This window comes from Condylostylus longicornis, unplaced genomic scaffold (genome assembly GCF_029603195.1).
Source record: "Condylostylus longicornis isolate FDR11 unplaced genomic scaffold, ASM2960319v2 ptg000023l, whole genome shotgun sequence".
Lineage (NCBI taxonomy): Eukaryota > Metazoa > Arthropoda > Insecta > Diptera > Dolichopodidae > Condylostylus > Condylostylus longicornis.
Window position 1 is genome coordinate 642639 of NW_026577992.1, and position 16064 is coordinate 658702.

The 16064-nt window shown below is 22.4% G+C and overlaps 1 protein-coding gene across 1 annotated transcript in view; it reads left to right on the forward strand.

Moving 5' to 3' along the window:
• LOC129606980 (uncharacterized) overlaps positions 1-16064 on the forward strand; it is a 124104-nt gene that overhangs the window by 46267 nt on the left and 61773 nt on the right. The window contains exon 2 of the mRNA XM_055517646.1: positions 13095-13131. The gene's annotated coding sequence lies outside the window, so the exon portion shown is untranslated. The remainder of the gene's footprint in view (positions 1-13094; positions 13132-16064) is intronic.

Consider the following 16064-nt stretch of genomic DNA (forward strand, 5'->3'; position numbering starts at 1 on the left):
ACATTTGTTTCTGTTTACTACTATTAACATCCTTATTTTTAATATGAATTTTGAAATTTTCATATATATTGAGCTGCTGTATATATATTTATATATACGACGTAATCAATGATAATTTTGGATAAATTCAGTTTGATATGTAAAGCAGACTTTGATCTGAAATTATCTGATAGAACTCAGACGATAGAACTAAGAAAATTATAACCACTCTCACAGTCTCACTCGTTGTTCAACACTCTCACAAAAAAACAATTGTCGCCATTTTGTTTTAAAAAATCTAAACAATTTCTAACTTTTACCAGACGAATTTTACCAGACCAAATCTTAAAATTTTTCGCATATTCATAAACAATAACTAAGCTTCAATTTAAAAAAAAAGTTGATCTTCTGATTTTAACATTTCATTAATTTTAACTACTCTTTCATTAATTGATCTGGATTACTGAGACTTCACTGTTAATACATTGTATAAATGTTATTATTGAATTTTTGTTTTATAAAATTTCATAATCCATATTATTACTGAAGCGGATAATTTTTCAAGGATAAGTAAACAGGTGCAAAAGTCGCTAGACTAAAAAATTTTGACCTTTTTTTTTAGCTTTGCCATAGAATTTAGATACACATACACGTACATAATATACATGATAAATTAAATATTAAATATAATAATAATATTTACGTTACATGGGTTTTTGAAGTGAAAATATTGATAAAAAAAGGTTGTTATAGGTAAAATAATTAGGGATGCTTTTTTTTCCCCATTTAATTTCTATACCAAGTAGGTAAGAAATTTAGGTGAATTTGATTTTTTAATGTTTAAAATTTAATATTCATGTGTATAGGTATGTGTGGAATATATGTATGAGTATAATATCCCTATACATATTAACAAATAGATAATTCAAGGATACAAAATATTATGTGCCCGTTGAGGTATGCTAATTTGTTTTTCTTTTTTTATTGAATAAACGTTTTATACTTAATATTATGTACAGCAATAAAAATTTTTATAAATCGTTTTCTATTAAAAAATATGTGATTTAAATATGTATATGTATGTGTGTATATATGCGTACATAACTTATTAAGTATTTAAATGGTAAAAGTTATTTTAATGTCAATACTCGTATATAAATATTCATGTATGTTTTATTGTGCCAATATTTGTATTTATAACGGAATTTGTAAATGTATTTAATTTGATTTGGAAATCTTTTAAAAATGAAATGTTTTAAAGCACTTGAAAATCTTATATAGATGAAATTATAGAATAAATTCCACAATTTTTTAAATATTTGTATGTGGGAGTGTAGAACAAAATTTTAACAAGAAAAAATATTTTCTTAGGTATATTTTAGACTTGTGATCTCAAAAATATTCGAAATATTCGAGTCATATGAAATTACGTTTACTTATCATGTGGATTACAGTATAAAGCAATGTGAAGAAGCTCAGTTGGAGTATCCGCATAAAAAGCTTTAGGTCACTGGTTCGATTCTAGTTCGAGCATCTGTTCTGCAATTGTATGAAGAAATTTCAATTAACTTAATGCTATTAGTGTAATAGGCACAATACTTATTAACTAAGCTACTATAAGTTACGTTTACTTATTGAATCAGTGTATACAAAATGTTAAAGCTGTGTGGTTGTTTACATAATAATTTTATGGAAGGTATTGAAAAATTTTGTTATCGTACAACACAAGTTTGTAATGCAAATTAATAAGCTTTACTTTGTTCTATTGTACATTAACCTTCATCCAGTTTTCTTATAATGAATCTTATAAAATTCTTATAATTATAGGAAAAGAAAAACATCCTAGGACATTTATTATTGCAAATTTAATTAAGGCATTTTCTATCTTAAAAAATTTTAGGATCATAGGGTTTTCTTATTCTATAAATTTATATTTTGTTTTTAGATGGTCATTGAATATGTTCTTTAAATAATTATGAAATTAAGCAAACAAACAATATATCAAAAATGCAAATCCAATATTCTTAAAATTAAATTTTGCTTAAAAATATAAATTTTAAATATCGTAAAAAATTTTAGATAATATAAATAATTTACTTTAAATAATTATGGTATACTTGCATATAATGTAAAAATTTGTTTCGCTTCAAAGAATTCACATTATTTAAATGTTAGCTAAGTTACACTGGGACTGCGTTAAAATTTGAAAATAATTTTTATTAACAACCATGGTTGTATAACACATTATTCAAAATATTGCGCCAACTACACAGTGTTTAAACTATAAAATTAATAGAATTCATTTAGAAAACTATTACTGTTATTATTTGTATAGTACGAAAAAATATTAAAAAACTCCAAAGGCTAATTAAAAAATAATTTAACTCTAAAACTTAAAACAATTAGGTATTTAGCATCATTATTGATATTATAAGATCTATACGTAACTGTATTTGTTATTAGTGAGCTGTATAATTGTTAATTTATACATGTATATAGTTAGAAACAAAATTCGTAAGTATTATTAGGGTATTTTAACAAAGATTATTATAATTATTATACGAAATGAATTTTCTCAGTTAGTTAATAATAAAATAATGAAGTTGAAACTGCCTCACGATTAAAATTTATAAACTTGGGGGAATTGAAAAAAAAAAAACACATCCTCATTTATTGCTCTATTTGTAAAACACTTTAGTACCTATACAAATAGTTTTCGTTTTTTTTTTTTGAAAATGAATAAAACTAATTTTCCGTCCTATTAAATTTTAAAAGTTTTTTCAATCAGAAATCTTTACTTTCAATTATTGAATTCACTTTTTAACGTTTTCAGATTTTTGTATTTTATTTCTTTTTTTTTTTCAACTTAGAACTTTTGTTTTTAATATTTATTAATATTTTTTTTTCATTTTTGAATTTTTGTAAAGTTAATCTGCTGTATGATTTAATTTAACTCTTAACTAATTTTAAAAAGTATATCTAAGTATACTTACATTGCTTATAAAGGAACCGTGATAGTTCATTGCTATGTTACCTATGTATAAACGTTAATTTTATACCACCTTTTTCCACCTTTATTTTTTGTTGTTTTTCTAATTTTCAACTCAATTCTTTTATTATTGACCACATTTAAATTAAAAAAAGTAATTAATGAAAATTATGTTCATTTTAAAAGTTAAATAATTTACTAAAAAATAATAATAATTTATTCAAACTTGAAGAATGCAAAAGGTGGACCACCCTCTCTTCGTTTATTTTCATAATAATTATATTAACAAAGTTTTGGCTGTTTTGGTATGGTAGTTCGAATAAAATTTTTCAAATAATCGAAAAATCATTCCTTTCGAACTTATCAAAATCCTGTAATTTTGGCTGTTAACTGTTTCAAATATTCAAACTCAAATTCTTTAATCTATAAACAAACTTTAATGTATGTTGTCGAAATGTAGTTCATGCACTATGGTTATGTTCGTAAATAATATGAACAAAAGTCTGAAAAGATTCAATTTTTTTTTTTTTAAATAGTTTTGTACTTCAAAATTTTTAATTTTGTTTGTCATTAATATTTGAATTTTTTAAATTTTCCATAACTTTCCATATCGTAAAACTTAAAGTTCATTTAGTTGAAATGCGTTTTTCGGAATTGATGAATTTTTCTTTAGCACAATAGATTTCAGCTTTATTGTGTAGTCTTCTTCAAATAGAAGCCAAAAACGGTCCGGCTTGAATTTATAGTGTACTTTTTAGGCACACTTAAACTATTTTGTATGAAAGCTATAAGTGTAACATAATTTTTATATTTATTATAGGAAAAAATATTTTGGGGGCATTTCTAAAATCATCGAAGAAAAAATAGGGCCAATACTTATTGATTAAATTTAAAGCACTTTTTAATATTATGAAAAATCATGTAAAGAAGTTGGTCTATATGTTTTGAAATGGTTAATAGGTTTCCTTAAAATTAATTTTAGTCATTTAAATAGAAACGAAAATAAAAAATCAATAAATTTGTATCGAAAAATATTACGAAATTTCAGCTACAAAAAATATATAAAAATTTTTTGATGATGATTTTTCGATGACTTGGCAACAATAGTTAACGAAAGTTACCTATTAGTCTGGTTGTTAACGAAAAATTCATTTATTAAGGTCTTGTTTCTTTTGTTATTTGAAGGCTAAGAAAATTTGTGATGCTTCTAAGAAACATTTCTTTCAAAAGAAAAATTTTGCTTCGCCTGCTTTTCACCATCATGCTTTTCAACATAGTATATTTTATTTTCACTTTTGTATATATAAGTAAATTTTTGTTTATCAATATTTAAAAGTTACCTGAACTTTGACATAAAAGAATTTAGTATTAAAGTTATTTTCTCTTTTTTGAAAAATTTTATGCTGTTCTAACTTGCTAAATTCAGCAGAATCTGACTTTATACCCCCGAATTCATCAATTTATTCATCATTTATTCTATGTTACTGCAAATGAGTACTTAAAATACATGCATACTTGAAACATTCGCGTTTATTCTAGACCGAAGTTGTCAGGTACGCATACATTGAAATGAATTGGGGCTATTTATTATTCTTTCAAATTGTATTCAAATATAAAACAAAATAAAATAGCACATCAGAAACGAAAAACTTTTGCAAGAAAATAAAAAAAAAAAAATAATTTAAAAACAAAAAGTGAAATGAGATCTTAATTAATTTTTTTCCTTTCGCAAAAATAATGGCAAAAATTTTTCGTAAAAAAACCAACAAATTGAAGTTTTTTTTGTGTACTTTTTCTGCTGCTGTTGTCCTGCTATTGCTATTTGGAATTTCCGTTTTTTTGTGTTTCTCTTTAATCGCGCAATTTTACAAACAAATTAAGTTTTTTTTTTTTGTTTGCAATTTTTATTTTAATTCAAAATTTTCTTGTATTTTTTTATTTTTTTTTATGTTTTTGTCTATTAGAATTGAATTTCTTTTCATTTTTGTACATTTTATTTATTTGCAATCTCACCAATTGTGTTTTTTTATTTAATTTTTTACTCTCGTCTTAGTTGTACTCTCTTTAACAATGTATGTAGGTTTAAGGAGAAAAAATTCTAAAAAAAAAATTCCGAATTTGAAATTGCGTTATTGAAATGACCTTAACAATTCTGTAATTTTTTATGAAATTAAAAAAAAATATCTACCTGAAATTTGGATTTCAATAACATGCCACTTTTATTACCCATCACATTGGGACGGTATAAAAATTTTTATTGAGAACTGCAATTTTGCTAATTAATTTCCATAACTCTTTTTATCGATAAATTGTCAGAAGTAGCATTTTTAGTAGAGGTTCAGCATAATCAATGCTTTTGGTACCTAACACATTATTTAAAAACTAAAGACACAAGCGTAAGTCTTATAATACCATCACATTAAAACTAAAACATTAATAAATTAATATGCAGAAATAAAATAATAACGATAAATTTGTAAAGTATTAATAAAGTAATATTTTTTCATACACAGACTTAATAAAAGAAATACTTGTTTACTGAAAAAGTTAATTCATCCTTCATAAATCACTGAGAATCAATTACTTATATGCAAAAACTTAAGTTCACTTCATCAACCAACTTTACTTAAAACCTGAACCATTTATTACAAACCAAATTAAAATCATATAGAATCTTTAGTCATAATTTACAATGTTGTAATTAATTAGAATTAAAGTAAATAACATAATAGAATGGTGGCCTTGTAAGTGCTTTCTGCAAGGCCACTCATACAAAAAATATTGAAAAAGAAGAAATAAAAGTAATGCGGTTCAATTCAAAACTGCTGATTTTACTTTTTAAATTTCAATTATTTTTTTATAATTTAAGTGTGCAATTGATGAAACTTATAGAAAACTCTCAATTTCATCTGAAAACTACCCCAAATTTCAAAAAATAAATTTACAAACAAAGTAGCTATTTCTGTTCTTTCGTTTTTTTTTTCATTTCTTAATTAAATGAAATGAAGAATGCCTTTTTGATGGAAAAATGTTTACATTTTAGCAACTTTTTCAATTGAAATTATTTAATATAAATTTTATTTTAATTAAAAACAACTTGGTATAATGATGAAGTCCAAAAAAAAAAAAAAAACAAAAACTATTTTTTTTTTTGTTTTATGGAACATTGAAATGTTATACTTTTCTTTCAATTTTTCGAAAAACAGAAAAAAAGTACAAAAAATTATTTTTAAATTTCAAGCGTTTCTTTTTTTTTTGAAATGCTGGGCATATTTGTAAATATGCAAATTTCATTAATTTATCAAAAAAAAAAAAGAAACCCATTTAAAAAATAACTTGTTAAAAAACTATTTTTTTCAGTTTTTTTTTTATTGTACACTACATAATTATATAGCAAAGTTAATTTCAAATGAATTCAAATTCAATTTTAATTCATTATCAAAAACTTTTATTACAAAATTTTAATTTCATATGATGTGTATGTTAAATGTTGCAACTAAATGACTTCCAAAAACTTGAAACCTAGAATAAAAAATCTAACGTGGTCAGCACATAACCGACCGCATTGTGTATTGTCTAGTTAAATGAAAGTTTTACATAATATTATAAAAATGTCTGTTAAATAGTTCTTTCCAATTTTTAGGACATTAGTAAGCTTATAGTTAACATACCTAGAAAAATGTAAATTTGGCTCTTAGTAGAGTTTCGCTTTATGCTACCCGAATTCCCTGAAATGCTCGCCAGTTAGTTTCGGTAACAACCAGAACTCAAATATCAAATTTCAAGAAATTCCATCAATTTGTTCTGTGGATATGGTAAAAAATGTAAAATCGCAACCAGATCAGTTTTCGAGCCATGATCTTTCCAAAAAATTTATATGTTCATTGTTTTAATACGAGGAATTTAAATATGAAATTTCAAGAAAAACGGTTGAATATTTTCTTCAAAATGTTCAAAAATGTAAAACAGGCCCGTTAAAAAGTGCAGTTTCCGAGGCCTGATATATCCCAAAAGTTGATCCGTGCCATGGTGGAAATAAGCTTACATATAAAATTTCATCGAAATCGGTTCAGCAGAACATGAGATACACGCGTGCACACACAGACCGACAGGTTGCTAAAAATAGTTTATTTACACTTCCCCAATATGGAGAAGTGCATTCCCACCGAAAACTCGATATGCAAAATTTGTTGCAATCACATAACCTACCTATTGTATACACAATACGGTCGGTAATTAATTAATTTTCCGAGTTAATTTGAACTCATTCAAAATTTTCATTATTAATTGGAATATCTTACATTAATATAAAGCTTTTTGTCAAATGTCCATTCTTCCTGAGATTTGATTTTGAAATATTAGAGCTAAAGAAATTATTTTGCAGTAAAATTTCAATTCATGACGTGTATTATGTACAGGTACGATTCTAACTTGTTCAGCGCCGCTCGCGGTTTCCGAAATATGTGCCATCCAGCCCTTCGCATAATATTCACTTTCTTGTAGCTTCATCATGCTGACTGCTAAATTATAGTAATAGAGTTTAAGCCTGCAATTAAACAAATTGCTTTTTGTTTTTCAATTGTTGTATTTAAATTCTTGTTATCAAGTTAATCTCACTATAAATAGAAAGAAAAATAAAGTTTGGTCAAACCGTAGAAGTTTTGTAAACAGACACATAAGGTTCCACCTTATCCATAAATCCTCAAAAGTTACGCTTTATATGGAGACATTTTATTCCGTATTTCATTTATTAGTCATTGCTTAAACCTATATTATCATAACGTGTTATACAATAATTAGAAATAAAACTTTCACATAATAGGTAAATACTAAAAACTAGCTGGTCAAGTAAATGAGATGATTGTAAACAAACTTTTTGGAAAGCAATAGCTTTTCATTAATATTGTATATTTTAAAATCATAATATTATTTGATCAAATTATGGAGTTTCAAAACATATTCATTGAAAAACCTATAATTTTAAAATATACATAAAATTTTAATATGTTTCAGTTTTAGTATTCTCCTTAAATTTTAATAACAATTAAATGAAAGAAAACGAGAATTATTATCTAAAAATCAACTCTTAATTAGTTGTAAACTTGATATTATTCAACTAGATATGTCAATATACTAGGGAAAAACCAAATATACAATAGATTATTGTATAATAATATTATAATAATACAAATAAATTTTATATATAATTCTATTCACATATTTAATAATGATACGAGTACTACGTAGTACCTTTAGAAATAGAAGTAATAGCAGCTTGTATACAAAATAGAATTTCTTGTTATCAATATTTATGTTGTCTTTTTCTTAGTATATACTCTTGTCAACAAAGATAAATTTCAATTGAATTCCTTAAAGTTTTTTTTTTTCATGATTTTTATAACTCTAATTTAGCTTATACATATTTTCATTGTTAACGTACATTTCTTGTTAGAATATTAACAGCTAAAGAAAATATCAAACAAACACAACTATTCGGATATTATTATATATAACACAAATTTAACTGTATTGTAAATGGAACAAATTTCTATATGTGATTTGTTTTATTTCCATAAGAATTTTTGTACTTCTATTTTTCATTTTGTATATACGAGGAATATTATTTTATAAAATATATATTACATACCTTGCCTACGTATAGAATAATTCTGTTTACATATAGAAAATTATTTTCTCCTTCACTTATACATAAATACAAAAATATTTTTGTTAGCCGCATAGAAACCCTCAAGATTAAAGACAAAACAGATATAAAGGACCTTCTAATATAAATAATAAGATGAAGAAAAATGTTAAAATAAAAATAAATACATAAGATCCTTAAATGAAACTATAATCTATATTATTATTGTGACGGTTAATATTAACATACCTTAGAAACATCTATGTATGTATAATAATGTTCAAATTATTATATAGATTGGCTAGAATTTATTTCAAAAAGGATATTCACATTTTTGTTATTATATTAATAAAATAAATATCAGTTCATTCAGTATGATGACGCTTGTGATCTTAGTTTTCGATATTATTTTAGTTTATTATTCTATAGGATTGCCACATTCCCAATTTTTTGTTATAAATTAATTTAATAATAAGCCATTAACACTAATATAGAATATACCAGAATAATAATTCTAGAATTTTAGTTTCTAACAAAAAAATCAATTAATTTTAAAACTATTAACCTATTCCGGATCACGGTTAGCACATGGCATTTTATAATTAACAATATATCAATAATAATATAGCATAATTAAATAATTTCAAATTTATTTATAAAATAAAGAAGCTGAGAAAAGTTAACAATGTATTTGTTTCCATCTTTTGTACCCAAAAATATAGAAAAACATTTTTAAGTAACACAGAATACAATGGAAATTTTAATAAAATGTTCTAGCACAAAATGTAAAATTTCTTTTTTACAAATAAAAAATTCAAGTATGGCAAGCAATTTTTCACAAAATTTCTAAATTTTTCTAACATGAAGTAAAAAATTATAGAATACACAACGTCTAAAGAATGTGTATGCTTGTATATAGGGAATATTTTCTCATATTATTATTATACGAGTATACTTAGATATATTTTGTTAAAGAAACTCTTTTAGAATTTGTTTTATCCTAGAATAATTTTTATACAAATATACCATGTAAACATATCCTTGCGCTTACATACATACATAAAACAGAGAATAAGAAAAGGAAATGAAATGAATATCCTGAAGGTGTTAGATAACTACGTAAACATTTTGTTCTTCTTCAATATTTAAGTATAATAAAGAAAATTAACAAAGGTAGAAAAGAGGAAAAAATATGTATTAGATATTTTGTATACATAGAAAATATTATTTTTGCAGGATGTACGAATTATTGTATTCAATATAATAAAATAAAAAAACAAAGAAATTTTATTTTTATAAGTTCAATATTAATTAGGTTTATACGTCATGTTAACTAAGTAAGTACGTCATATTTAATTATAGAGTAGCATATTGAAAATAATTATTATTCAAACATTAACAAATGTTATATAGTTGGGTATCACAGATTATGATGGTTATATAATGCACTCTAATTTGCAATTAATTGTTTTCGAATTAGCGAATTTATAAATCAATTTTTTTTTAAATGTAAACGTTAAATATTCGAATAATGTGTAGGAATAACAGAATTAAAAATACTAGCCTTTTTCATCCACTTCAAAAATTTTCCAAATCCCTTGTGATTTACATACAAATTGGGAAATTATTTTTAATTCACTTTCTGAGCTTGGTCGCCTTACAGATGTCCACAAATATATTTATCGCATTACCTCAATTTTAAATTTTTTAAATAAATTTTAAAATCGCAAATCTTCCCCACAGTACATTACAAGTAATTGTTTTTATATTTTATTTTAGTAAATATTAGGTTTTTCAAAAACAACTGGGAATAGCTGGTCTAGATATTTTGTATCTCACCTTCAGTCATATAAATCTTTGAAAATTTAATAATTTTCATTTTTTGTTTAAAATTAAAAAAATTTGAAGATAATGGTGTGTCGGAATACCATAATATTACACTATGCCAAAATTATTTGTGTATCATAATGATACGAGTATAAGGAAAATTATTGCATTTATTTGTATTTTGTGAGTTAAATATGTAACGTTCTTAAAGAAATTTCTATAACAGAAATTAAATAGATAAAATTCTTAAACATTAAATTCTAAACCAATTACGTTTAAATAATATTAATTTAATAATATTGTAATTTCAAAGAATTTTCCTGAATAAATTAAATTCACATTCTAATATGGCATATATAAATCCAAGATAGTTTGTAAAAATCTATTTCTATTATTAGAGCATTCAAAAGACGACAATATTTTATTATCATAACTATTTTACAATAAAAATTTATTGTAAAATTTAAATATAAATTAACACCTAAGTATTTTCCTTAAAAGTATATTTTAAAAAGGAAATTTTTAATTAATAAATCAATGAGTGAAATAATGTTAAATAAGAACCATAATATTATAAAATTCAATTTTTTTTAAAAAAATACATACAATTTGTTATAAATACTATACATATTTAATTTTTTAAGTATATAAGCAAAATATCTTATGGTTTTATTTCTTTAACACATAAGTATATCAAAGGAAAATATTAATTAAATTTTAAAATATTAAATATTTAACTTAATATAATTTTAAAATTTATATTAATTTATGCAAATATAAGTGCATATAAGTTTTATATGCACTTATTATTTGAATTTAATATTTTCAGATTAGGTAATAATAATAATAATAATAGTATTATAGAACAGATTTAAAATAAATAATATTTAATTTTATTATATATGCAATTAAATTTGTATCGGAAAAATTTTTATAATAAATTTTGTATATACTAGAAAAAGTTTTCTTAAGTGACATTGAGTTATCATTAACTAATATTTTATAACTTTATGAATTATTTAATGAAAATTATATAAAAATAATAATATTCAAAATTATATACAGGGTGAGAAAAATTAATGGTACTTCCAAGAAATAGAATTAACAAATAAAATTCGGATCGGGATAAATAACAAAAGCAAAATAAATGTTGTTATCCCTTTACTGCATTTCTTTTTAAAAATTTTACCTTGCATTAAAATATTTGGCAAAAAAAAAAGTGAATCTTTGGAGCGGACAATACTTTTCTATAAGAAAAGCAATTTTTGATTTTTAAAAATAGTTTATTAAATTTATTCTGTTTCTCATATTTCTCGACCTATAAGGATAAATTAAAGAAATATACAAACATTTTAGGAAAACAATATTTGATATTCAATATAATTCAAGAAGGAGGGAAGACAATAAAAATGTTTTCTTGTTCTTCTAAACTAATTATATCACACTATTTCAGCAATATTATTAAGTTTTTAACACTCTGTAAAATATTTGAAAATTGTTATAATATTTAAATATATATACATGCAAAAAATATCATTGACATACTTAATATAAAGTATTTATGATCAAATGAAAATAATAATATAAATATATAAAATATATACTCTAAATCAATGTTGACCTAATAAATTAAAATTTATTTGAAAAATTTTATGATTTACATAAAATATATTAGTATACTATACTGTATAGCTATTTATGTAATAATTTTGAAAACATTATACCAATATACACCGGATGTATTTCGTATCTAATAATTATAAGAATGTGTTTATCTAAATTATTTTCCAAATTTGGATATTCTAATAGATAAAAATTCTTGTTATATAGAAAATATTGGTAATATCATAAACTAGATTATCTATTACAAAAATACTGTTATGTAAAATTTGTTCTTATAAAGAAATTTCATTAACTTAAATATTGTAAATATAAATGTTTGTTACAAAAAATATGTATATATTTTTATTGGTAAAAGAATTATGTATCTTATCATAGTCCAAGAAAATTGCTAAAACTGAAGAAGATGATGTTTCAGACTATTAATTTTTACGTTCAACTAATAAAAAGTGAAGTAATTATTAAATTACAAAGTTATAGTTGTTATTGTAATTATTTATGATATTTAAAACAAGGTACCTTCTAGTTTCATTAAATAAAAAATTCAATTTCAGATAATATAGAATTTGCTTTCATTAAATTATGTTACATAACACGCATACATTAGTCAATCTCTATGTGTTCTATCATTTGTACACACATGTGCTTTTAATCCCTGTATACAGATTTGATTTATACTGCAAAATATTACAGGATGCTTTCCATTCGTTCTGAAAATGCAATGCTATTATATTGAGTAATTTATAGATAACAATCTATAGATAAATTGTAATCAATTTATTTCTACTAAATTAGAAAATATTCATTGCAGTCAGTTATGTGTTGGCCAGATCAGATTTTTTCGAATAGAATATTCCTTCCAATTTTATGAGATTCTATGACTTAAGTGTGCTTTTATTATTCATTAATTACTTTGAAAATCAATAACTTGAATGTAGTATTCATAGAATTTAATGAATTTTCTGAATATTTAAAACAAAGTGCTATAAAAAACTAAATTTAATGATAATTTTTTTTGTTCTGTTTATTTTTCAGAAAAAAATTAATTTCGGATAAAAAATTAAAACAAAAGGTAAGAAATATTTATTTAATTAAAAAATTATTTAACAAATTAACTGTTAATAAAAATATCATAAAAAGTAAAAATATTTTGCTTTCGAAAATCATTTTATCTATTATATTGTACGTACATATGTATATATAAAATTCGCCTACTTATTTTATAATTTGAAAATGATTTTCTATAAAAATTTTGCCTAAATGTATGCAATTTTAATTAAAATGAAAAAAAATTAGTGTTGCATATTATGTTTTAACTGCTATTATCAAATCATTATATTCAGTCTGAAATGAAATTTAATTTTCTATATACTATGTAGCAATATTTTTAATTTTTGTAAACTTTATATTAATTTAATTATTTATCTTCATTACATTGAAAAATAAATTTAAGCACTATTATTATTTATATTATTTTCTATTATAAATTAATATTCCAAAGTAGCAATATATCTTTTAATTACACACAACTTTTTTCGATTATTTATACAAAATTCAATGTTACGTGATTTAATTAAAATTTAATGAAGCCGCTCTTATTTTATGAATTTATTTTTGCGGGAATAGACCGTAATGTTCACGTTGTATTATAAATATGAAATTATTGATCATTCATAGTTTTTAATTAAAAATTTTAAATTAAAATTAAATGACATTTTAATTATCTAATATTAAAATATTTACTTAATATTACTATCGATATCAATATATAATAATATCAGAGATTTTTTAATAAATTATAAGTAATTTTTTTATTTATTTATTTTGAGACTATATATTAAAATTTCCAATTATTTTTGAATATCTAGAAAAGTATGACCAGATGGAATGTATTGCTGAATCAATAATCATGTGCTTTTCACATTATATCGAAAATTAGGCAGATCAAAATCCATTTTATCAAAATTAACATACATAGGTACTTTTAAGAGAATTTTTAGAATTTTAAGAGAATTTTTGATTTCTTGGAAATTCATGATACTTGACGAAATAGCACAAAATCATATAAGATATAAACTATATTATTGTTCATGCAGAACTACATTCTAGAGTGAATCACGGTATAAAATGAACTGTTTGAAAAAGATTCTACTGTACATTGTAATTGTAATTATTTTACGTAAAATAGTTTCAAAAAGCTTAAAGACAAATTTAAAAAAAATAGGTACGTAATATTTTGTCCCAAGATATTTTTACTTTAAATTGAATATTTTTAGATTAAGTGTCATTTTGAGGGTAAACCTGCTAAGTCGTAAAGGATTATGTTTCTTTTTCGTTTTTTTATGGAATTCATAGAATAAATTCATATTATGAAATATCATAAATTCATATCATAGAATTATTATATGAGAATTTTAGATTATGAATTTAGAGAATTATATGAGAATTTTAGATAAAATTTTTAAGACTTTATAAATAAAGGTTTTACCAAATGTAATAGTACATAGATTACGAAATTTGATAGGCTCAACTCTGAAACTTTAAAACTCTTTTTTATCAATTTTTCTATATTTTTTGTATTCAGTAAAAACAAAAATTTAGGCATAAATGATAACATACAAATATTTATGTATTATACTTCGAGTTATTATTTATAGCACCGAAAATAATACATAAAAAAATGAAAAAAAAAATGATATAAGTGCGTATTATAAAAATACAAATCTTTTTTAAACACAATAAATTTAATCCAATTATGAAATTATACCGTACATTGTTTTAATTTATATTGATAAAATTTTATGTACGTTCAACATTATTTATTATACCATAAAACTCTTCCAATCTCAAAAGTATTATTGTACACAATAAAATATATTGTACATATTATATAAAATGCACACAACTACTTACAAGTGAATACAACGTAATTGTGTGTAAATATTACAAACATATATAATTCACATACGTACAATATTGTATGAAATGATTTTTACACAAAGGTTATGTAATTGCAATTATTGCGTTAATTCATTTTATTGCCTTTAATATAATTTATATCCATTTTTCTGGCTACACCTACACATATTTTTTATTGTGTACAAGTTATATATTCCCGCATATATTTAAACTTTTATATAAATAATATTCAATTTTACAACCATACTTACACTTGCATTTACAACATATGCATACACATAATGTACATATATATGTACGTATGGTTTAATCTGTGCTAATATTTTATTGTATGTATTTATATATAATTATAAAAAATAAATAAAAATTTATCAAAAATATCAACTTTAATAATTGAAATTAACTCTGGTAAGCAATAAAAAAGTAAACATAAGGACATAAATGTAATTGAAAACATAAAAAACAAAAATAGAAGCAGAAAAAAAAAACACATTACAAGAAATATGAGAGTACAGAAAAAGATCAGAGATAATAAATTTGAAAATGAGAAAAAAAAAAACAAAACAAAAAAACAAAACACAAAGAGAATGGAGAAAAAAAAATTTGCAATAAAAATGAAAAATTGCCCATATGAGAGCATTTCTGTAATTTCGCCTTCTCTTCTCATTTTCGTATTATTTTGGATTATTTTTATTTTTCTTTCATTTTATTTTTTTCTTTGTATTCTCAAATATTGTTATTATTATTTATTTGTTTCAAAACTCTTATGATGGCAAAATTGTTGGTTTCATTTGTATAGTTGTTAAAAGCGAAAACAAATATTATACATTACCTATACATAATTGTTGTTAGTTGTTTACATAGATACAGAACAAACAAAATATGGCGAAGATAATTCTATAATCGGGGAATAGCACTGATTTTTTTTTCATACATTTTTATTTTCTTTAATTTAGTTTTTAATAATAATAATAAATGCATTTTATTTATTCTTTCTCTATAATTTATTTTGTCTATTTTCCGTCATATTTATGTTATGAAGAAAATTGAAGAGGAGGCTGAGTAATCAGAATTGGCAAATTATGT